The 12,749-nt window shown below is 44.1% G+C and overlaps 1 protein-coding gene across 1 annotated transcript in view; it reads right to left on the minus strand.

The window, feature by feature from the left end:
• adamtsl2 (ADAMTS-like 2) overlaps positions 1 to 4,046 on the minus strand; it is a 51,443-nt gene extending 47,397 nt beyond the window's left edge. Inside the window, exon 1 of the mRNA XM_049579576.1 lies at positions 3,893 to 4,046. The gene's annotated coding sequence lies outside the window, so the exon portion shown is untranslated. The remainder of the gene's footprint in view (positions 1 to 3,892) is intronic.
• Between the last annotated feature and the right edge of the window lie 8,703 nt (positions 4,047 to 12,749).

A 12,749-nucleotide genomic window follows, 5' to 3' on the forward strand; every position in this document is an offset into this window, starting at 1 on the left:
CAGCACTGATGTTATGCAATGCATTGCCAAACTTGGACGCTCGTTTGCTGTAGGGACATGATGTCAGAGCAGCTGCTGAGTTAACTGGGACAACTCGTAACACCTGGTAAAATTCAGTATACCGGTCCTGTCTGTTGTTTGGCTCAATATCAAACCAGTCTGAAAATTTTCACATTGGCCCAAGCCTCGTAGAAACTTTAAAGGCCACATTTTAAGACTAAAAAGGATGAGTACTTTCAAACTAAAAAACACAGAGGTTGTTGTGAGTGCCTCAGGGTAACATCTGATTTGACTCTTATCAAACATTTTGACATGGCACTCGTTTCTGCATGCGCATTCCTTTTACAACAACAAACTAAAATTGAAGTTCAGTCAGATCTCCAGTTACAGTAATTCTTCCAGTTGTGAAGGGGTTCCAGGATTCATTCGTCACATGGCAGCCGTGGCGGCAGCAAGTTTGCAGCCACTTTTAGAACTGAGACATAGGACTGAAGATTATGCCGATACATTAAACGACCTATCTGAGATACAACCCTACGAAACAAAGCAAGTCTTTTGCAAGTTTTTGACTCTAATACAATGCATGCTGGAAAGTATGGCAGTATTTCTGAACATCCACAAGCCTCAACAGGATTATAACTTCTAAAATGACTCTGGTCTTGAAGTTGACCTGACCTGAAACTGGCATCTAGTTTACTAATAGCTGTTATTTCACTTGCATTTAAATGTCCATCAGATGTATATCACTGCGGGTGGATAATGTAGTATAATCAGTATAATGCAAATGCCTCACCACCGCCACGGCCCTCAAAGTAACCATTAAGGTGAATAAGCACATCTCTAGAGGACCGTTGCATTAGACTGCAGTGGTTCTAGCGAAGTGTACCTAATAATCTGGCAACTGAGTGTAGTTCTTTAAATGCTCTTAAAACACGTCACTGTTTTTAACCAGATTTAATCCAATTTTTACTTTGACTTCTTGACGTTCTATGAATCATGAAACTGGTGCTTTTTAGGTATTTAAATGAGTTTGCAATAAAACGTTAAAGTGACGTCCTCAGTTCAGGGAAATGAGCTTAGTATTTGATACCTGAGCCTCAACCACAAACTAATCATCTGAAGTGACTCCTAACTTTAACACTGACCCCAAATATGCCTGATGTTAACACCAGGAGTCCTTCCTTGATATTTTTTTACACTATTAAAAAAAATTCACCAGCCAAATGACCATGCATCTTTTAATTATGCACCTCGTTACAGGGAATTCATGAAGAAAACTTTTTCTTGCATGCTTCCATTGAAAAAAGAAAATTCTTGATGAATATAAGTCATACGGGTCCATGTTTAACAACAGCAAAAGTATCTCAAAAGAACAGTTTGCACAACTCGTGCAGTACAATCCAAGTCTTATTTATCAAGTCCAATGCTCAGTACTTCCCAAACATGCATTTTTCCTAAAGCTTTGGTATTTAAAACTGAACTGAAAGGAAAACTTACCTATGCTCTCTTCAGAGCAAGACTCCGCTGACAAAAATAGTCACTGAACTCTGGAGCTGTTGGTCGACTGCTACCTCAATAAGTAGTTTGGTTGTGTTATCGTGTGACTTAGTGAATCGGAACTAACGCTTAAAAACAACAAAGTCACACATGAACACAAACTAACGAACCGATCGAGGCAGCGGTAGACCAGCAGTTCCTGCTCCGAGTCTGGTTCTGAAGAGAGCATGGATAATTTTCAGTTCAGTTTTAATACAAAATTTAGCAAAAATGACTGTGCTTGGGAGGTACTGGATAAATGGGACTTGAATTATACTGCACGAGTAATGTAAAAGGATGTTTAGATATAGTTTTGCTGTCGTTAAATGCACTCCTAGTTACTTTAATTCATCAGAAATGTTCGCTTATTTTGGATTCTCCATTCACTGTGGAGTAGGGCTGTCCCGAATTCCATTTTAAGGGCTTCAAAGCTATGGTGATAATTACCCGCAAGTATCCACAGCTCTGACGGGACGCTACAGGAGGCTGTCATGGGGTGGGGGTTCTGGGTAACAGTAATGAATCATATTCATATATGCTTCTCAACCAACTGCACATGAGCTAACTTTAGTAAGACAAAGTGCTACTGTATGGTTGTGTAAGACAGAGTGATAGAGAGAAGGAAAGGAAGGTGGACTATTGCAAGCATTATTATTTATAACTCAGAATACCACGTGTCAGGCCTCATCACTACATACAACGTAAGTGATTGACCTCGGGTTCTGGCAAATTTTCATGGACAAATTTTCAAAACTTTTCCATGACTTTTCAAGGACCCATACAAACAAATGTCTTTACCCATTTGTCTGGCATTTTTTAAACTTAATTTTCAAAATCGTTTTTCCTGTTAGGGCTCGTGAGGCAGCTGGAGGCAGGGTTCACCCTGGACAGGTCACCAGACTATCACAGGGCTGACACATAGAGACAGACAACCATCCACACTCACATTCACACAATTTAGAGTCACCAATTAACCTGCATGTCTTTGGACTGTGGGAGGAAGCTGGAGCACCTGGAGAAAACCCACGCTGACACGGGGAGAACATGCAGACTCCACCCCACTGTGGGGTTGGAACCCCCCACCCCAGGTTCAAACCAGGAACCCTCTTGCTGTGAGGCGACAATGCTGACCATTGCATCATGTGCCGCCAGATTCAAACTTCCAAACATAATTTTAGTTAGCTGTCATACAAGAAGGGAGATAGAGGACACAGGGAGAAAATGACAGTAAACAGAACGTCACACACTGGCGCATATTAGAGCATGTTACGTCAACAGCCAAAGAAAATTACTTTACAGATACGTTACATTACATGGAAGGTTATCTGTGGAGGATTGCCGTAACAATTACATTGCACACAACAGAATTCCATGACTTTTCCAAAATTTTTACCCTGTTAACTACAGTTGTGGATACCCATTTGCAATTTGTCTCAACCTTTCCTTTTTCTTGTTGAACTGCAGCTTTAATGCTTGAAGTGGGGGTCCCTGACTGCACTGAGAACCCCGGCGTCATTTTTGTCTGACATGTGCCACCTCCTGTCAATTTCCTCCGCCATTTTAGTGGTGAAAAAACTTCTGGTTCAGATCTACTACGGAGGTGTGCAAGAAAAATTACATTTGCTGCATGAACACAGGGTGAGCAAATGGTCATTTTGGGGGGTGAGGTATACCTTTAAGAGAAAGTTTAGTAAGTTATGAAAGTGAAACTCGACAGGCAAGAAGTGGAGAGATTTCTTCCTGTAATTCTCTGCAACAGTCTCGAGCCACAAAAACCAGAATCCACAGTTTGACAAGTAGCACTGGCACGCACGTTCGCCTCTACCTCACCAGTTACATACACCAACACACACACACACACACACACACACACACACACACACACACACACACACACTCCCTTACACACACACATTTCCCAACAGCTGACAAGTTTCCAGACAGACTCTGGCCTCTCCAGGCACACACACATATACACATGCATGCCTGCACGAAAACACACACACACACACACACACACACACTCCTGAAAGAGAGTCAGCATTATTTTGTGGATTTGTTTTGGTCTGGTGCAAAACACAAGTCTCATTGGCTCTGGTGCACCTCGTAAATACACACACACACACACACACACACACACAGCAGATGCAAACCACACCAGCACATGCAGACATGCCAACAGCCAACACACACACATCATAAACACACACTAGAACATGTGCACACACTGAATTACAAAGTACACTATGAAGCACACACAAACTCTAACACAGTACACACACACACACACACACACACACACACACACAAACACACACACTCACACAGAGGAGGTTTCAAATATTTACCCACTCACCTCGCCTGCAGCAGTCCAAGGGCGTCTCGGTCTGTGTTTAGGATGCCGCTCAGTGTGTGTGTGTATGTGTGTGTGTGAGTGTGTGTGTGTGAGTGTGTGTATGTGTGTGTGTTAGCGTGCCAGCGACAGCGGTGGTGTGTTGTGGTGTGTTGGTGAGCGCTGCTGTCGCTGTGGAGTGAAGAAGGAGAGACAGACAGAGGGAGGAAGAAAGAGGGGAAGGGAGGGAGGGAGGTAAGGTGTGCTCTCCCTGCATCCCTCTTCCTCCTCCTCCTCCTCCTCCTCCTCCTCCTCCCTGGTCAGCAGGAGCAGCAGAGTGGCAGCAGAGGGAGAAGGTGGGAGGATCAGAGGAGATAGAAAAAAAAAAAAAAACTAAACAGGAGCAACCCTGGCTGGCTGCTCTGCCTTCATTCCCTCTGACTGTTTGTTTCTCGACATCAGTTTTGGGCATCTCCAGTTTACTAAATAAAAAATCTACACAAATAAAAACTTCACATAATTATATTACATCCACATAACTTTACGCCTTCCTACTGTCTGCCTCCATCTGGACAAAGACATGGACAGATTGGAGACAGAGAGGAACTCTCTATTTCCCACAGTGCTCTCCTCCCTGGTGTCCTCTGCCTCCACACTGAGCTGAAACATCAACGTCCGGGGAAACTCTCTGATTGTTTTTTTTCAGGTTCCACTCATAAGCTAATACAGTAAGAAACAAACCACGAAGTAACAGCAATGAATAAAACAGACAAAGAAAAGAAACCATTGAACTGCCTGCTTACTTACTCGTGGTAGAAGCACATGTATCAAGGAAGAATGACCAAATCAACAAATTCTGATAACAAAATCAGGCACTTGCTGTGCCTTTCTATTGTTGCCAGGCAACCATGGACTAATGAGACCCTAAAAAAGAGGCTGGATCATGGGGAGTACCACCAGTTGGTCCAGGAGCTTCTCCTCCATGATGGACGGTTCCAGCAGACGCTGCGCTAGACTTTTTTGTCACCGGTCATTTGACCGACAGGGTCATAAAAATCCGGTCACAATCTATTTTTACTGGTCATTTTAATTTTCGTTTTTAAATGATAATAAAGATATTCAAAGACATTTAGTTGTCATTCGTTCGTTTTTAATAAATCCAACAAGCAAGTTATAAAGTGTGCATTAATAAGGACATGAATGAAAAGATGAACAGACATCCACACACCCGTGCCATTAGGCTTCGCCCTGGACACACCGGACAGCACTAATGCGTCCGTTGTGTCCAGGGCGTTATGTAGTTATATCTGTAGGCTCGGTGACACAAAATTAAAATTGTAATGAAGTGATTATGGTATTGAAAAATGTGTTCAGTTATGCACTGTTGTGTTATTTTAAATTATAAACACGGTATTTTCTCCTCACGTTCCTCACTCAGTGCGTGCTGTTATTTTATTTTGAAAATTGGCCAGATTCTCTCTCGTCTTTTCTGTGTCCGACTTCCTGTTTGGTACGATCCGCTCGATCCAGCTTGACAGAAGCGCTCGCAGCTCTCGTAAAAAATAGACCAGACGCTGAACTGAAGCGCTGCCTCCGCAGGCGCTCCGCTCTGCTCAGTGGCCTGTGTGGACAGTCAGATAGGTTAACATGGGCGCCGATTGAAAACTGCCTCCGCTGCTGGGCGCTGCGCCTCGGTCCAGGGCGTTATGCCAACAACGCTACATCAGAGCGACAGATGAATGACCCTTTCTCTGCAGTGTGAAAACGGCAGCCACTTACACCACTGAATGTGCACTGCGCTGCCAAGTGGGCAGGGGTGGTAATTGCAAACGGTCAAAATGACTGACGGTCTTCAGATTTTCTGGTCATTGTTGTAAAAAAACGGTCAATGGCCGAGAATATCCAGTTAACGTGACCCCTGGGTTCCAGGCATATTTTAGGACGACTCGGAGGCAGTTTGACAACCTGCTGTCTACCGTCTGGCCATATAGCTCTGGGTATCCAGCAACCACAACCACCAGTTTCTCCTCCATTGTTTACCAACTGTAAACTTGTTGCTGTGACCACCACAGAAAGCCCGCCTCTGAAATCATCTGATTGCACAATGGGATATAAGATGACGAAAAAAGAGTTGACATGGGGCGCTTTTCTGCTCTGAGTTGAAGTTGAAGCAAAAACGGCAGGCGCCTAGAGCGCAGAAACGCAATTCAAGTCACGATGCAAAAACCGCAAGCAAAAAGCTTCATTCTCATTAAAAACAATTACAAAAAGCCTCCTGCAGCTGCTAAAATGCTTTCAGGGTCTAAGAGGAGTGAGATGTCAGACCCCGAACTGGATGAAGAGGGAGCTGAGCCGAAAGGCAAACCTTTTGATTTACTGGTCCATCTATGTCCCAACCCTCACCTCTGGTCATGAGCTCTGGGTAGTGACTGGAAGAATGAGATCGCGCATACAAGCGTCAGGGTTCCTACACATTTGGAATATCAAAATTCCATACTTTTCCATACCCTAATTTCCAGACTTCTCGGCATTTATTTATTTATTTATTTCTTCCAGAGAATATGCGACATCTGAGTAAATATATCAGTGTGTCATATTTCACATCATATTTAATTATTCTTAATAGGCGATTGTAGCCAAGTACCATAATGGCATGCAAATAAAAACTCAGGTAAGTTCAGTGTCTGGGCTGAGGGAAAAAGGTTGGGACTCTGGGTGCAAGCGATGCAGTAACGAGACGTCGGTGTTTTTTCCTTCATGTTGGCGATGTCAAACGATTTCACACAAAGCTTGCATCTAGCTCTGTGTGTGAATTGGGAATCCTTGGCCAACCAGTATTTATATACGGTGTTGTCAAGCCATCCATCCAAAAACTTGCATCTACCCATTGTGAACCACGTGAAACTCGTCTTCTTGTCGAAGGTGCAGTGTTGGAGTGAAACCTGATACCTGGGGGGCTGGAGGAGGGTCATGGGGCAGCGGACTGGACATACCTCTTGTCAATCAGGTAAAATGGGCGGTATGTTTTCTGAGACGTTCGTCCTCACACAAACTGTGCTTGGCCCGGCATGAAACACGATCCGGATTGATGATAAATTATTTCTGGAAATACCTAATTTTCTATTTTAGAACACAGTATTTTAGTGGTAACAGTGGTAATAGTCTGGAAACATAAATATTTTTCCATACTTTATTTTTCATTTTCCATACTTTTTAATACCTGGAAATTGATCAAATTTATTTCCATACTTGCGTAGGAACCCTGAAGCGGCCGAAAATGTGTTTTCTCCGTAGGGTAGCCGGGCTCAGGATGTATGGATTCAGACCATCCGGGAAAAATCGAGAAACATATTCAAAATATTAACCTGTATTTCTTTCCAGTACGTGCTGCTCAGAATACGTCTTTTCATGCTCAGCAGCACTGCGTAGGTAGTCTGCTGGTGTGGGACAGGCAGGAGAAGACGAGACACAGCTAGCTGCACTGTGAGAGCTGCTGACATGGGTTACTATGGTTACACTGATGTTCTTGCTCTCTGGACTGGAAGTGTGAAAAAGCTCTTACTGCATAAAGTTGGAGCTTGTGCTAGCTTTCCTTTTATCAGACAAGAATTGGCGACACTGGATGCACGCTTCCATCTGGACTGTCCTTTAACCCTTTGGAGCACTCACTCCAGTCCACCATGTTGTCTCTATAATCAGATATCTGCATATGGATGCAGAAACTGTAGGCAATTCAAAAGCTTGTTTCTTGGCGAAAGTTGAGTTAAGTTCAGAACTGGTTAGTTAATGAGAAGTTTGGAAATGTAGCTGAAACTGGTCAAAATGTGTCATAAAGAATCTCCCACAGCTGTTCTTCAGCTTCACCACTTATACTTCATGAACTAGTTTTCCTTTTCAGGCGTAATGCTCCTTTAAGCAACGGTGAACCCGGGATTCCTCCTTCTCCGAAACACGCTGAGGAGCACAGAGGGAGCCAAAACCAGATGGGAGGACAGCGATTCAGACGGAGGAATGAGAGGCGAGGAGAGAAGAGTGAATGATGAGAGGAGGACGAGCAGACGTCTGAGGACCACCGTGTCTGCCCACCATGTCGTCTTCCCCTCTTTTTCCTCATCTGTCTGTCTCCCCCCTCCCGCTTTATTACAAGCTCTCCTCTTCTCTCTCATGTTTTTCTCTATCTTCTTCTGCTGTTATTTCTCACCCCTCCCTCTCTTCTTCTCTGTTTCTTTCTCTCCACACTCCTTTCTTCACTTCTCTCTGTTTCTACAGCTGTCTCTGCAGCTTTGCAGTGTTGCACTTGTTCTCTCGATTACCCTCTTGATCGCTTATTTAATTCTGTTCATGTGTACTGCTCACTATGTATTCACACAGATTTTGTTGTGAAACAAGTTTGAAAAGTATCTTGTAAATTTTATAATCCTTAGGATTGCAGTTTTATGATTACTGGTGCATTTCAATACTCCAGGTTTCAGAGTTTTGACACACGTATCAACCACTGGGGTCTGCAAACACGCCTTGAGCTGTTGCTCCTGTAAGAAATCTTTCATCTCTTTGACTTTCTCTCATTCTTCATCCCTCCATGGCCTCTTATCCTCCTCCATCCATTCCTCTCCTACTTCTACGTCTGCTGCCGGTGTGTCTGTTGGCTGCATTAGTCGCCGCTCTGCTCCATCGCCAGATCTCTAAGCTGATAGACGAAGTTCAAGGAGACTGCCAGACCAGAGGACTAAGCCCTGCCCACCACCACCAACACCACCACCACCAATTAAAGACCACCACCCTCCACACGGCTGTGTGTTGCACGAGAGCTTACAACACTCCCATGGGTGTGTTTTTGTGTGTGCCCATTTGCAGCAAAGTCTGGAGTCATTAGGGTTGGCGCACGCAGACAAAAGAGCAATTAAAGGCGTTATAAACACAACCGCAGAAAGAGGAAAAAAAATGAAATAAAAAAAGTTGCCCACTTCAGCTGCAGCCTAAAATGTGTGAAACAAAACACACTTGTTCCTGAAAACTTTTGGATGGAAAAACAGATTAAAAAAAAAGAAGAAAAGATGGAGGTTAAGCTGAGTTTGGGGCAGTGGATGCAGTTTCTCTCTCTAATACACAATAAACACCAGAAGTTATTCGCTATAAACACCAGCACTCATTGTTTTCTGTGTGAGCCCACACACTGGTTGTGTACTGACACATCATTAAAGGCTGCTACATATCAACTCATCAGGATAATGCCGAAAACCCTAATGCCCCTAATGCCGAAAACACACCAAGCAGTGAAGTGCGGCCTGCAGTGAAAGCAGCAGCCGCTCTGAGCCAGTCCTGCATGGGTCTGATTTTGAAGACCTACTCCCCAGTGGGCTCCGCAACATGCAATGCCGTACCATCCCCAACACCCAACACCTGCACATTATATGACCAATAAGTCTGAGACTGACCTATCGACACAAGATCTACGGCCTGACTCAAAACTGCAAATCCTATAACAAGCTTATACTTTCAAATAATTTGGTTAGGGTGCAAATTTAAAGGAACAGTGTGTAAATTTTAGGGAGATTAGTGGTGAGGACTGCAGACTGCAACCAACTGAAACCTCTCCAGATTAAATTTCCTTCAGTGTTCATTGCTGACAGCCTAGTTGTCCGCAGAGGTCTCTTCCTCTGCGAAACAAACAGACCAGGAACTGCATTTATGAAACGATGCTTAGGATCCGTACTAAAGTGTATGTCGTACAAAAGCCAACAATGGCATGCGCCAAAAAATATTTGACAATTTCTACAATCAGTCTTCCACCTCACCATCTACGTCGCCAATTTTCCATCTCCAAAATGTTCGTAAGCATGGGTCGAAGTTTCTCCCATCAAGTCTGTTTCTATAGATCACAACTTTTGCGTGGGAAGTGGCGTACGCCTTTTTTCAGGCCTCGTTTTTTGAGTACACAATGATTATGAATGAGAACCCAGGTGTCTCATTTACAAAACAGATTCATACTGTAGTGTACGTACAGACAAAAGCTGAAAATGGCGAGTGCCAAAAAATATTCTGATTTATAAAACTGAGCTCACGCCTGTGCCAATTAACTTGGAATTGTCCGCACGTGAATCAGCCTCATATCCCGTCCTCTACATGCTCACATTCAACCATAAATGGTCAATGCAAAGCACCTCATAATCTCTGATGCATAAAAATGAGCCTGCTGATTAGCAGCAGACTAATTGTTTCACACTGTGCCAAAATGATTGTGACAATCAGTGTATCCCCGACCCTGGGATATCATTTGAAAATGGAAGTTTGATAGATGAACACACATTTCAGTTTTGTCATGGCGATCCTGGACTGTGTTATGATAAGATAATATTGTGTGAGTGCCTCCCCTGGCTTTATTTCCAGCCTTCATTATGTGCAGGTGGTGAAGACGTACGTAAGTTGACTGGAGAGGGAAAAGTCTGTGGCAGACACCGAGATGTCTCCATTCACTACAGTGGTTTAACATACAAAAACTATGTGAAAACTCAAATCGTACCGGCGATATCTGTGTGAGGATGAGTGAGCGTTTATTTATTGTTGTTTTGTTCTGCACATGCCTCTCCTTCCCTCGCTCGCTCTCATTCTCCTACTCTCAGCACACCAGCTCTCCATCTGTAATCAGCACACTGGTCCTCTAATCAAGCCACTCCTCTCCACTAGAAATACTCAGTGCCTGCTTCCAGTTCCGTCCATTTGTTGTGCCTACTTGAGACACCGGTCAGCCAGCCACTTCTCCATGTTCACCAAGCTGCCACCCTTCACTCACCAAAAACCGCACCTACCAAGATCTTCTACTCCAGACAAGGCACCACCCCTCTGCTGGAATCTCTGCTCGTCATCCCCAAAACCTGCAAGAGTTACAAAAAATAACTAAAATGGTGGAAAAAACAGACTGCACCTGATAATCAGTGTTAATCAATATTCCATTTCTGCCTCTGCATTTAAAGGCCCTGACACACCAAGCCGACAGTTGGCCGTCGACCAAAGTCGGGCCGTCGGTGAGCGTCTGTCGCTCTAGTTTTTGCGGTGTGTCCCGCACTGTCGACAATTCAGCATCTGCGGCTTTTCAGCCGATTGAGCATGTTGAATCGCCGGCGGAGTTTGACGGTGAGAGAGATCAGTCTGATTGGCTGTTCAGGTTTTTTGCTTTTTCCCACTTTAACCTGAATAACAAACCAGAGCTAGCTGGGAGCGGCTAGCGGAGCACCTCAGCATGACCAGAGGGAAGCACAGCCAGTCAGCCTCCGCTAGTCTCTGAGCTAGCCCCGACTCTCCGTTTGGATCCAACCGGAGCACCGAGCCCTGGTTTGTTATTCAGGTTAAAGTGGGAAGAAGCAGCGGGTTTATCGGGCAGCTGAGTGAAGTGGAGCCTGCGGAGGAAACACCGGAATCGTCTGGATGTAATAGTCCGTGGAGGTGCTGCGGTGCTCGGCTGCACAGATAGGAAACCCCTCGGCTGACAGGATGTACCACTCTCTCACTCTGCTCTCTGTCACGCAGGCGCAGAACGTACGTGCTACTTGGCCGTCGGATGTAGTCCGTGTAGTGTGTTCAGATGCAACTGACACAGGGCAACGTGAGGTGATGTGAGGCGACGTAGACGACGCAACAGTCGGCTTTCGTCGCAGCTAGTTCTTTGATGTCAGTTTGGCGTGTCCGCACCTTAAGAGCACTTATTCTATACCTGAATACATCTATACATATCTAAATTGGAGTGCATTGTTGCTCTAATGTCACATTCGCTAATCAAAGAACACAACACAGCTTTGTCGGTCTAACATGATTGGCTTTAAGCACCAGTGAGTTAAACCAGTAAATCAGTATTTATTTTATGTTCAGCCTGACAGTGGCCGAGTGTGGACTTGAGTCATCTAACGGCTGGGAATACTGTCCTAACATGACACATCTGCTAAGAACTGATCACAGCTTTGGTGTTTTGCTCTTGATATCAGCACTGACAGTCTGTACTGAAACCCTGCTCACTGCCTGGCTGCTTATACTTTTTTTTTTCACTGTCTTAAATTTTGTCCAAACAAGCAGCAGGTTTTTTTTCTGTCTGTTGGAAAGATGAAACACATCAGTTCCAGTACGGCTCAGACATTTTCCTGGGAAGCAGGGAGCTTCTCAAAAGCTTTTACACAGTGGAAGTCATGATCTGGAGCCAGGTTGAATCACAACACGATGTGATCGACTATCAACGCAGATTTTTTCTTTCATGCTGGTATCAGAACACGGGCGAAAGGTAAGATATTTAGTGTTTTCTCCAGATTATCACCGTAAGAATCCCCTCAAAGAAAATCTAAAAATATTGCTGTTAATTAAAATACTGTTACAAGTGAGACTGTGTCTTCAACATTTTCTTACTCAAATGCAATAAAGTGTTGTGGACAGCTGTGTTTGGTCTGAGAGCTTTCCTTCAAACAACGGCGTCCAGAGAAAAACAAGGCTTAGCTTTTAATTAAAGTTTGATGAAAGAGAAGAGCGGCCAGAAGTCTCTGTGAGGAAAAATATAATTTCCTGCTTATTAAGTCATTTTATGTAATTAGGTGAGTAAATAGTGGTTTTATTGGAGTTTAAATCAAAACAGCGTGACAATACAGTCACTGCAACAACACAAATATCACAGTCACGATGATGACAAGGTAAAGTAACACCAGCTCTGAGGTGACGCGCTCCACTCTCACTGGTTCCCATTTGTCCTGAGTGACTGGCCGGCTGAAACATAAGCACTGCCCTCCAATTATTTGTGAAAGAAGGCCCAGGGCTCAGAGGTCACGGCTATTTATTACTGAATCAAAAGGAAGCCCGGTGTTTTTTCAGATGCGTCCAGGAAGTCTGTTCTACATTCCCACACTAA

The sequence above is a fragment of the Epinephelus fuscoguttatus genome, linkage group LG6 (genome assembly GCF_011397635.1).
Source record: "Epinephelus fuscoguttatus linkage group LG6, E.fuscoguttatus.final_Chr_v1".
Lineage (NCBI taxonomy): Eukaryota > Metazoa > Chordata > Actinopteri > Perciformes > Serranidae > Epinephelus > Epinephelus fuscoguttatus.